Source organism: Euleptes europaea, chromosome 10 (assembly GCF_029931775.1).
Source record: "Euleptes europaea isolate rEulEur1 chromosome 10, rEulEur1.hap1, whole genome shotgun sequence".
Taxonomy (NCBI): Eukaryota; Metazoa; Chordata; class Lepidosauria; order Squamata; family Sphaerodactylidae; genus Euleptes; species Euleptes europaea.
This window is the reverse complement of record NC_079321.1, coordinates 16485974-16498071: the sequence shown is the minus strand read 5'-3', so window position 1 is coordinate 16498071 and position 12098 is coordinate 16485974.

Sequence of the window (12098 nt, the reverse complement as noted above, 5' to 3'; positions counted from 1 at the left end):
GCGAAGGGCAGGGAATGGGGACAGGAGGGACCACAGCAGAGAATAATGCCATACAGTCCACCCTCCAAAGGAACCATTTTTCTTCAGGGAAACTGATCTCTGTAGTCTGGAGATCAGTTGTAATTCCAGGAGCCCTGCAGGCCCGCAATCTGAGGTTGGCAACTCTACCTGTGCCTGATCCACAGAAATGATCCATGACACTGCATCTCTATGGCCACTTTGGAAAACAGAATATTGCACAAAATGGATATTGGGTCTCATCTGGCAGAGATACCGTTAATTTAATTTTTGGGGGGAGGAAAATGTGAAAGTGTCACTGAACCAGCAAATATCCAACATTGCAGAACAGTTCAAAAATGTGTCAGGGTTGGCCAGTGCAGCTCTGTACAAAGGAATTAGGGATGGATCGCCTGGAATTACCACTCATCTCCAGACTACAGAGATCAGTTCCCCTGGAAAAAAAGGATGCTCTGGAGGGTGGACTCTGTGGTACTGAACCCCACTGACGTCCCTGTCCACCCCCAGCTCCATCCCCAAATCTCCAGGAGTTTCCCAACCTGGATCTGGCAACCCTATGCCCCCACCCCCCCACAAGTGGCCAGGGGCGGATCTGGCAACCCTATTAGGAAAACAGGTATAGAAAGAAATTCAGTTTTATTCAGTATAGAAGAAAGAGACCATTAGCAAGGAAGAAGAGTTCCAAATCAAGAGAAATAAGTTAGGGCATGAGGTCTTCCACAGGAGATGCAGATGGCCACACAGATCCAATTTTTAAAAAGGTGGCTCAAGAACATTCCTTGTCTTCTTCAAGGATATCAACAATATAATTAACAGATATATAGCTGGTTTTTTTTTTAAGGAAGCAAAAGATAGAAATAAAAACAGTTTTCACCAGAGGATTCTACTCAAGCTTGGTTTCAGAGCAATACTAGGGTTGCCAACCTCCAGGTACTGCAGGAATCTCAGGCAACAATTAATACAATTTCAACTGGTGAAACATCAAGATGTATTCAGTGCATATAAAGGTGAAAGAGGACTAACAAATATATACAATTATTTACAAAAATATTCCAATAGTCCAAAAAGGTACACAAAAATATTCCAATAGTCCACAAAGGTACACTGATCCAAAGAAAACCAGCCATTAGAGTTTTCTTTGGATCAGTGTACCTTTGTGGACTATTGGAATATTTTTGTGTACCTTTTTGGACTATTGGAATATTTTTGTAAATAATTGTATATATTTGTTAGTCCTCTTTCACCTTTATATGCACTGAATACATCTTGATGTTTCACCAGTTGAAATTGTATTAATTGTTGCCTGAGATTCCTGCACTATCTTCCTTACCTTTGGTATCAGTGCAGAGGTGTTTATTTTGGCTTGCTCAACCTCCAGGTACTAGCTGGAGATCTCCTGCTATTACAACTGATCCCCAGCCGACAGAGATCAGTTCACCTGGAGAAAATGGCCGCTTTGGCCATTGGACTCTATGGCATTGAAGTCCCTCCCAAACCCCACCCTCCTCAGGCTCCGCCCCAAAAACCTCCCGCCAGTAGCAAAGAGGGCCCCCGCAAATCTAAACAATACACATTTTTTGGGAGGGGGGGAATCTCAGTTTCACTGCATTAAAGGAATCTCAAGTGGGTAGTAAATATCCAGAAGCTAATTTTGCTTTAAATCAACTAATGTGAGATTAGCTGTACAGTTATACAGACAGCCCTGTCCACTCTATACAGGGGTCGCATTGTGCCTCATTGTGTGAAGCAATGAATCTACACAAGCTTATCGCTATCGGCTGGGATTCAGCTGGAGAAGCAACTTTAAAATCCCCCCAACACACACACACACAATGTTGTTGTGAAACTTACATGTAGCTACTTAAGGCGCTAATAGCAGTTCCAGTAGGGTGGTATGAGGATGCAAAAATAGCATGGTGGGGAGGCTACAGCTTTCTCACTGCACGCTGAAGTTGCATGGAAGTTTTGCCTGAGGTTTGTTGCTTGCTGGACCCACACTTTTCTGCTGGGAATCTCTGCGCCAGCAGTCTCCAAGCTTAAATCAAGCACTGCCCCTTTAAATGCTGCTTTGTAATTGGCTTACTTTGTAGAGCTTACTGTGAGAGAAAATCCCCCCCCCCAACCCAATTGCTCATCATAGGGTTTTCAAGGTAAAGGTTGGTCAGAAGTGGTTTACCAGTGCCTTCTTCTGCGCAGTACTAACCAGAGTTAGCCGTAGTGGCACTGCCATTGTCTACGAAAGATCTTCCGCTAGTGTCACCTTCCACTACTGCTGCTGCCCAGTAGCTAACCTTCAGGGATTCCTCTACCCCCATCCCCATTGGAACTGCCTGTTCTCTTCTGCGGATGTGGCCATTGATCCCTTAAGGGGGTGGATGCATCTTCGTCTGGTGTCTCAGCTGTGACCATTCCGTCTTGAGTGACTCTGCTAGGAGTTTAGTCTCTTGATAGAGTCTAAACCCCTTACGGTATTGCTCTCAGCTTCCCTGACACTCACAAACCCCCTCACCACGTTAAGGTGTGCATCCAGAAGGGGTGGATTGACTCAATAAAGGAAGCCACAGCCTTCAATTTGCAAGATCTGAGCAAGGCTATCAAAGATAGGACATTTTGGAGGACTTTCATTCATAGGGTCACCATGAGTCGGAAGCGACTTGACGGCACTTAACACACACAACCCAATTGCTGCATAAAAATGCATTTTAAGAACAAACAACAGAGCAATTTGAAAGGAGAAATCCAAGCCTTGGTTTTAAAAAGCTTTTCTTCTGCTCGGAAAGAGCTCAGAGGAAGCAGGAAGCGTTTGAATCCCCGCCTCTTTGTAATGACACAATCTTTCACCTTGGTTAGTGGGGTAAGTAGACTGCAGTGGATTCTTTATTCTTAGTCCCTTAGGTATGATGTTGAGTCTTCTGCATTTGGTGAGAAAAATGATGTCTGTCTGTATCTGTGCAAGTTTCTTCACAAGGTTGATGGATTTCCATTCTGTACGGCTAAATGTGGTGCCTTCCATGAAGATAATTCCCACTGTGAATTATCTTTGTAATGGGTTGTGATAGAAACCAAGCTTGCGTGTCCCACAATATTGCGTTGCGTGCCCCCTCGCTAAAAGCAATATTGCCCTGACCAGGATGGCCCAGGCTAGCCCAATCTCATCAGATATTGGAAACTAACCAGCAGTTGGCCCTGGTCAGTATTTGGCTGGGCGATCACGAAGGAATACCAGGGTCTTTATTCACAGGCAGGCAACAGCAAACCACCTCTGTTAGTCTCTTGCCTTGGAAACCCTACTGGGTTGCCATAATTCGGCTGCCTTGAAAACCCTATAGCAGGAGTTCCCAATGTGGTGCGCATGGGTGCTATGGTGGCCCACCAGCATCTTTTATGGCACCTGTCAAGTGGTTTTTCAGGAGGTGGGTAGGGCCAGACAGGGCTTTTACCCAGCATGGCTTCTGATTGACTGTGCAGATTTTTTTAAATGTTGCTTTGGCAGCAGCTGCCATCACACCACAAGGATCCACACTGTGTTACTGAAGTTCAACAGTGGCATGTTGTGGCTGGCTCCTCCTCCCGAGGCAGCCACTGCACCCACCATGCCGTGTCAGAATTCCAAAATGGCTCAAAATGGTTAAGGATCCCTGCCCTATATGGCTGCCATAAGTAGGCTGTGACTTGCTGGGGGGAGGGAAGCAAGATTGACATGGATACACATGGGGAACTGATGCAGGCTATATAATTTTTCCCTCCCCCCAAAAACCCCCCTCTCACTTCAATCATTTTCTAGCCCCACTAAAGTTCTTGCTCCTACCCATGATCTTGCCAGCGAAAAAGAAATAAAAATAAAAGGCAGACAACCTTTTGGGGAGGGAGACACTGATGCATTCTCCTGTCAAGGACTAGGAAAACAAACTCAAGTCGGTGCACCTAAAACATTTTGGAAAGGCTGCATAGCAACGCCGGCTCTGTTTGTGTTGACGCTTGCGTTACCAGAGTTGCCTTGTGCTTTTCATCCCCGGCTTGGCTTTATTTATCCTTGTTATTTGCAACATCGGAGCCCTTGCTGTTATGCTGCCTTCGCCCTGCCTCTGTGAGCGAGGCTCTTCCAGAGCAAAGAGCTGGCGCTGCGGAGATCAAACAAACACAGCTGCTTCTGTGTCACCCCCGCTGTTATCTGGCCGGCTGCTGCAGAATCTGTCTGAAGCCTTACAGCAGACCCGGCGCAGGTGGAGACAAAGGGCTCCGGGGCCAAACACAGTGCAGGGACCTGGCTATGAATCAAATGCCCGTTGACAGAGGCAGCGGTGACGGGCCGAACCCGAGGGCAGGCGAGGTTACGTTCCCTCCCCTTTAAACACTGCTTTGCCTCCAACAGTTCTCTTGATGCTGTGCTGAACACAAGATCCTTAAGCCCTGCGGAGCAGTTCCAGGTTCATTTCTAAGGGCCAAGCTTCAAAATACCTTATTTTATAAAGTCCGGTACAAGCTTTGTCCTGCACTGTTTTATTCCTTGTTCTTATGGCCAAACTACACGAAACTTTTTTTTACAAAAAGTTGGGTCTGAGGAATTCGTGTTCTCTGCAGCCACACAGCAGCTGCAGGGAAAGTTGTTTTTAAAGCCTGTAGGGACCAGATTTGACTCAGGACCACAGCATCTGGGGGAGGAGAGGCCCTGCCTTCCCTCCCATGCCATTTCCCCAAGCCGAAACAGCCCTAGGAGGGAATTATTGGCATATCTTTGGAGCTTCACAGCTCCAAAATGGGGTAAATAACTCCACCCAGGGCTGTTTCTTTGGGGAAAAATGTTTGGGGGGAAGGCAGGAGCCCCTTCTTCCCCATGCTGTGGTCCTGAGCCAGATTAGAACATAAGAAAGGCCATGCTGGATCAGGCCAAGAACCAACAAGTCCAGCAGTCTGTTCATACAGTGGCCAACCTGGTGCCTCTAGGAAGCCCACAAACAAGACGGCTGCAGCAGCACCATCCTGTTCCACAGCACCTGACATAATAGGCATGCTCCTCTGATCCTGGAGAGAATAGGAATGCATCATGCTGTCCTCTGCTGACAACCACAGCAGGACAGCAAAGCAAAAGATTCTCCTATGCCTCTTGACTTCTTCCTCTTGACTTCTGCCCCAGGGAACAGGGCACGCAGCAGCCGGGCGGGCGGGCAGCCGTAGCCTCTGACCTGGCTGCCACCGCCCCCTCTCTGCCCAGAGCACAGGGTAGCTGCCCCCCTCCCCTCAGATCTGGCCCTGCATGGTTCTGGTGGCTGCCATGTAATTTCCTGTCACATACTCGCAGCTCAGTGGATCCCAGGTCTGGAAAGGCTGACAATCACTGATTTAAAGGGCGTATATAATTAACACTTTGTTTGCTGTACAAATACACATTTAGTGGTGAGTGCCATATGAAACGTAGAGGCATGCTCAAGAAGTGTGCGGTCTATGTGCAACCTTGCCCTGCCTGCCTTACCAGAAAAAGAATGTAATGTAATGTAATGTAATGTAATACAGATGACGGCATAGAATCTCCCGAAACCACAATGTGTACTGGAACTCAAAAGCAAGATATCAAAAACAGGTACAGGAAAGAGGAATGCAGTATTGTACTGAGATACACATCTTATGATTGGCTATATGAAGTCTCTTCCAAAACAGGCCTTAGAAAACCATTAGGAATACTTATTTTTCTACTGAAACGCTCTAGATTTTTTATTTTTATTTTTTGCGTTTTGGGTTCCTTTCCACTACTGCCTCTGTGGAGAGCTTTTCATACTTCAACCTCTGAAAGGACCACTAAATCATTCAAAATGATCTTTTTTTTTTGCAAGACTAATGTATAGCACTTTCTATAAAAACCTTTCCACTGATGTGCAAACAGATCAAGGTGGAAAAAGAGAACTTAAAGGTAACCAAGCAAGGTGGTAAATTGAATGAAATCCTTTATGTAAAAAGGCAAAGGGTTCTTTTTTTTCCTTCCCAGAAAAAAAAAAATTGCGTCAAAGCCAGGACGGTTGGTGAAGAAGAGATTAATAGTTCCCAGTTCATATATAAGTACGTATCCATTTAGACAAACACTGATGTGTCAATAAATGAATTTCAGGCCCTGGATTTATTAAGCACCTGAGCTCTTCTTAAGAAGGGGCTGTCGTAGCCAATGGGCAACGGGCAGGTACCCTGGGGCCCACACTTGCGGGTCCCAACCAACCACCCACAACCTCCCAAAGCAGGGGGTAAATAATGCCACTGCTTGCACCCCTCCGGGGCTTGGGCTGCTGGCTTCTGGCGGCAGTGATGGCTCCCAATCCCCTTGCATGAACTGAGGGCTACTCATTGTTTGGCCCAAATGTGGGGGTGGTAGTGGGATGGCAGTGATTGTGGGACCCCTTTGTGGACTTTTGCCCTGGGCCCCAGAATCACTAAGAGGGCCCCATTCTCAAGCCTTCAGTTGCTGTTAATGAGCAACATATTGCTTTGGCCTTTTAACGGTGCAGCTTTAGCCAACTCTGCCATATTTATACCCATTGAAACCAAGATTATATATATGTGTGTGTGTGTGTGCACATACACACACACCCTTCTACATACACACCCATATGTGTGTGTGTATATATCTATATCTGTTAATGAGCAACATATTGCTTTGGCCTCTTAACGGTGCAGCTTTAGCCAACTCTGCCATATTTATACCTATTGAAACCAAGATTATATATTTATATACAGTGAGGGGGGAAAGTATTTAATCCCCTGCTAAATTTGCCCGTTTGCCCTCTGACGAAGAAATGACCAGTCCATAATTTTAATGGTAGGTTTATTGTAGCTGTGAGAGACAGAATAACAACAGGAAAAACCCCAGAAACCCAGAAGACAAAAGACAGAGATTGATGTGCATTATAATGAGTGAAATAAGTATTTGATCCCCTATCAACCAGCCAGATTAGGGTTAGGGTTAGGGTTCTGCTGTCGACAGAAGCAATCAATCCATCAGATTCCAAACTAGCCACCATGACCAAGACCAAAAAGCTGTCCAAGGATGTCAGGGACAAGATTGTAGACCTGCACAAGGCTGGACTGGGCTACAAGACTATTGCCAAGCAGCTTGGTGAGAAGGTGACAACCCTAACCCTAACCCTAACAACCTCCCTCGGTCTGGGGCTCCATGCAAGATCTCATCTCGTGGAGTTGCAATGATCATGAGAACGGTGATGAAGCAGCCCAGAACTACACGGGGGGAACTTGTCAATGATCTCAGGGCAGCTGGGACCATAGTCACCATGAAAACAGTTGGTAACACACTACGCCGTAAGGACTGAGATCTTGTAGAGCCCGCAAGGTCCCCTTGCTCAAGACAGCACATGTACAGGCCCATCTGCAGTTTGCCAATGCACATCTGAATGACCCAGAGGAGAACTGGGTGAAAGTGTTGTGGTCAGATGAGACCAAAATCGAGCTCTTTGGCATCAACTCAACTCGCCGTGTTTGGAGGAGGAATGCTGCCTACGACCCCAAGAACACCATCCCCACCGTCAAACATGGAGGGGGACATATTATGCTTTGGGGGTGTTTTTCTGCTAAGGGGACAGGACATCTTCACCGCATCGAAGGGACGATGGACGGGACCATGTATCGTAAAATCTTGGGTAAGCACCTCCTTCCCTCAGCCAGGGCATTGAAAATGGGTCGAAGATGGGTATTCCAGCATGACAATGACCCAAAACACACGACCAAGGCAACAAAGGAGTGGCTCAAGAGGAAGCACATTAAGGTCCTGGAGTGGCCTAGCCAGTCTCCAGACCTTAATCCCATCGAAAATCTGTGGAGGGAGCTGAAGGTTCGAGTAGCTACACATTAGCATTGAAATGTTACTGACTTGGAGAGGATTTGCAAAGAGAAGTGGGACAAAATACCTCCTGAGATGTGTGCAAACCTGGTGGCCACCTACATGAAACGTCTGACCTCTGTAATTGCCAACAAGGGTTTTGCTACCAAGTACTAAGTCATCTTTTGCAAAGGGATCAAATACTTATTTTACTCATAATGCACATCAATCTCTGACTTTTGTCTTCTGGGTTTCTGGGGTTTTTCCTGTTGTTATTCTGTGTCTCACAGCTACAATTGACCTACCATTAAAATTATGGGCTGGTCATTTCTTCATCAGAGGGCAAACGGGCAAATTCAGCACGGGATCAAATACTTTTTTCCCCTCACTAGATAGATAGATAGATAGATAGATAGATAGATAGATAGATAGATAGATAGATAGATAGATAGATAGATATAGATACACACACACACACACCCTTCTAATCTAATCATCCCTGCTTTGTGCTTCTATAGTTATGTACTTTCTATTGTTAGTATTATTGCTTAAAACATATTATGTTTCTTAAAGCACATACTCATAGTACAGTTTCCATTTCTTCTGAAAGTCTACCAAGGATCTTTCATTCACATAATTAATCTTGTTTTGTTTTTATAATCACCATTTATAATAATCACTTATAATGATTTTATGGTATTGTTTATATTTTATGGTATTGTGTGTGTGTGTGTATACACACACACACACACACCTATGGACTTAGATTGGCTGGAGATCAGTTGTAACAGCTGGAGATCTCCAGCCACCACCTGGAGGTTGACAACCATATCATGACGTGCGTCCCTGCGTAAACCAACAGTAAAGTGAAACTAGAAGTAACCTGCTCTGACTTCAAACAACTGTGTATGTGTCCTTGTATGTGTATATAAATTGTCTGAGACCACTGAGGAAGGCCTTAGGGCCGAAACACGTCTGGTTACAGTGGTTTATATGTGATACCAAACTGTATATATATTTTTACATATGGTGACTTTTATACCTTGATAAGGCTTTGGTTTTTATTTATTTATTATGAATTTGTGCACACAATAAAGAAATTACTATTTTGTTGTTTTATGATAACTCAGTCTTTTTGGTTCCTAACCTGGTTTTTGGGTTGAGTTTGGTTCCCTTCTTCCTTGTTTGAAAACTGATCCCTGCCCCCCCCCAAAAATAATCCCCCACTTCCCCCTCCCACCTTCAAACTGAGAGAAAACGCACTATCGAAGTAGTACGAACAGGAAAAAAAAATATTAATATCAGCTTCATCGAACAAGAATGCTACAACAGTGAAGGGTACAATCCAAGATTCCATAGGTGCAATATTTCTCATTTGAAAAGGAGAACTTGAAGGAGTACCTTACCATAGTCTTCAAAACCATTCATCTTTTTTACTGTTTCCCAGACTCCAACAAACCAAATCATACCCTCCTGCGGAAAAACCAGCTGCAAAGTTAAAATTAGTTCTCAGAAAATCCTTTCCATTCGGGGTTTCCAGAGCAGTAGAAGCTCTCGGAACAGTCCCCAAACATACAGGAATGCTACCGGTGTGCTGTTTCCCCCAAGATCTCTTTGGGTTTCATTAAGATGCTTTAATTTGCGAGGGCTTGAATAAAATGAAACAAGTACAGCACCTACTGGGAAACAAAGTGTAGAAGCTCTGTACATCTGCAGTTAAAGTGGGGAATCTTTAAATTCTGTGTAGAAAATGACACTATAAAATAATGTATTTCACAGAAACTGGAGATGCCAGGGATTGAACCTGGGACCTTCTGCATGCTAACCGGATGTTCTATGCCTGCACTTGGAATGTCAAAGGCAAAGCAAACGAGCGTCCTTCCCTTTCCTACTGTGTATAAATTATGGGGAGAGACAAGATATCGTCCTTTAGGTATCCTTACCCCAGCAAGTAAGAGCAATTTTCAGTTAGAAGATAAGGCATTTCCTCAGGCCTACTCTCATACTCAAACTTGTATCAACTAATTTGGGTAATCTGAGAAAGGCAGACTATAAATAAAGTAAACAAACAAACAAACAAACATGTTTTTCATAATGTTTTTAGCTGCATTTCACTTCTTCCCCCATCCCACATTCCTGAATGTTGATATCATCTGGGAAACAAAGCTGGTACCCTAACTACTTGAGGTGTGCTTCTATGCAATACATGAAATAGAAGAGGATGTCTAACGGTGGACCCTAAACTGAATCCAGCCACCCTTTTTGCTTAGTCTTAGCCCATCCCCATCTTTATTACTAGGGATGCCAACCTCCAGGTACTAGCTGGAGATCTCCTGCTATTCCAACTGATCTCCAGCTGATAGAGATCAGTTCACCTGGAGAAAATGGCCACTTTGGCAATTGGACTCTATGGCATTGAAGTCTCTCCCCAAAGCCCTCCTCAGGCTCCACCCCATAAACCTCCCACCAGTAGCGAAGAGGGACCTGGCAACCCTACCTAGAACACTAGCTTCTCCTTCTGAGGGATTTCTTTTGCTTTGGACATAGGAGCATTCCTTCATCCTTACCACTGTCATTTGAAGCCCTAGATGCAGACTGAAATGGTACAACCCAGGTACCATACAACCACCTTACAGAGGACTAGACACTTGTCCTCTATATGGAATTGCATGGGAACCACGTCTACGTTACTTCTTTGACAGCTATTTGACTCACGAGGCACTCTTCTGAATGTAACTCAGTTTTATACTGCACATCCAAAAAGCACAGCTAACTGTTCTCTAAAACAAAACAAAAAATCCAAGGAAGGAAACAACAGTTGTTGTGCCTACAGCTTGATTTTTTGGGGGGAAAGGGTTTTGGCACTTCTTAATCTACCAGGTTTTTTAAAAAGGGTATTTTTAGGCTTCTCTGTCACCCGTAACACTGATTTAACTGTTGTTTTTAACAGGTCATTATAAAAGGGAGGCATGACTTCAGTTTGCCCTCATCAAAGCAATACCAATTAGTATAAAACTGTTTAAGTCTGTTTTCTTGGCTAGCAAAGTTGGAAGGAACTCTGCTTCTAATGAAAATGACAGGCGAGGTTGGAAAAGGTAGGCCTAGGATACAAGCAAAGCCACAGCCCAGCGGAAGAGGACAAAGTATTTTTCACCTGTTTGAAGTATTTTTGACTTCGTGAGACAGAGCATATACACCGTGCCGGTTTCAGATTAAATGTCAATCACGCTTATCGGGAGGACCGTAGGTATTGCATGGCTGGATACAGCTCCCCTCTCCCCAAATGTAACATTTGAAAAGACGTGTATGGTGAAGTGTTGTGTAGTGGTTAGACTGCTAGACTAGAATCTGGGAGACTCAGGTATGGATCTCCACTCTGCCACTCTGCTGGGCAGAGTTGCAAGGTCCAATTTGGGAAACTCCTGGAGATTTGGGGATGGAGCCTAGGGAAGACAAGGATCTCTGTAGGGTACAAATGCCAAAGAGTCCAACCTCCAAATCAGCCATTTTCTCCAGGGGAACTGATCTCTGTGGTCATGAGATGAGTCTGTAATTCCAAGGGATTTCCAGGTCCCACCTGGAGGCTGGCATCCCTGTAGAGAGTCCATCCTCCAAAGGAGGCATTGTCTCCAGGGGAAATGAGTAATTCCAGGAGATTTCCTCCTGGAGGCTGGCAACCCTACTGCTGGGTGACCCTGGGCCAGTCAGTTTAACTGTCTCATGGGGTTGTTGCAAGGGTAAAATGGAGAAGAGAACAATATACGTCGTTTTGAGTCCGCATTGGGGAGAAAGGTGGGGTATAAAGGAAATAAATAAATAAAAAGAACACATATGCCACCCCCCTTTCAATCGCCCCCACTGTTGTCCCCTCCCTCTATGGCTTCCCCTGCATCAAGTGTCAAACCATAAGCTTTTCAAGCCACTGTACTGTCTATTTTTTTACGGTAAGGCTGTATTCAGACATGACAAACTAGGGTTGCCTGGAGATTTTGGGGGTGGAGACTGAGGAGGATGGGGTTTAGGGAGGAGAGGGACCTCAGCAGGGTATAATGCTCTAGATACCATCCTCCAAAGCAGCCGTTTTCTCCAGAGGAACTAATCTTGGTCATCTGGAGATGGGTTATAATTACAGGCTGGAGGCTGGCAATTCTAACAGTAATGCTCTTCTTTCCTTCACCAGCCTAGATCTTATAAAATTGAGTGTCAAAACCCCCAAGTTAAATTAAAGTGACTGCTTGTCTCTGATTTTCCACCTCTCCACGGG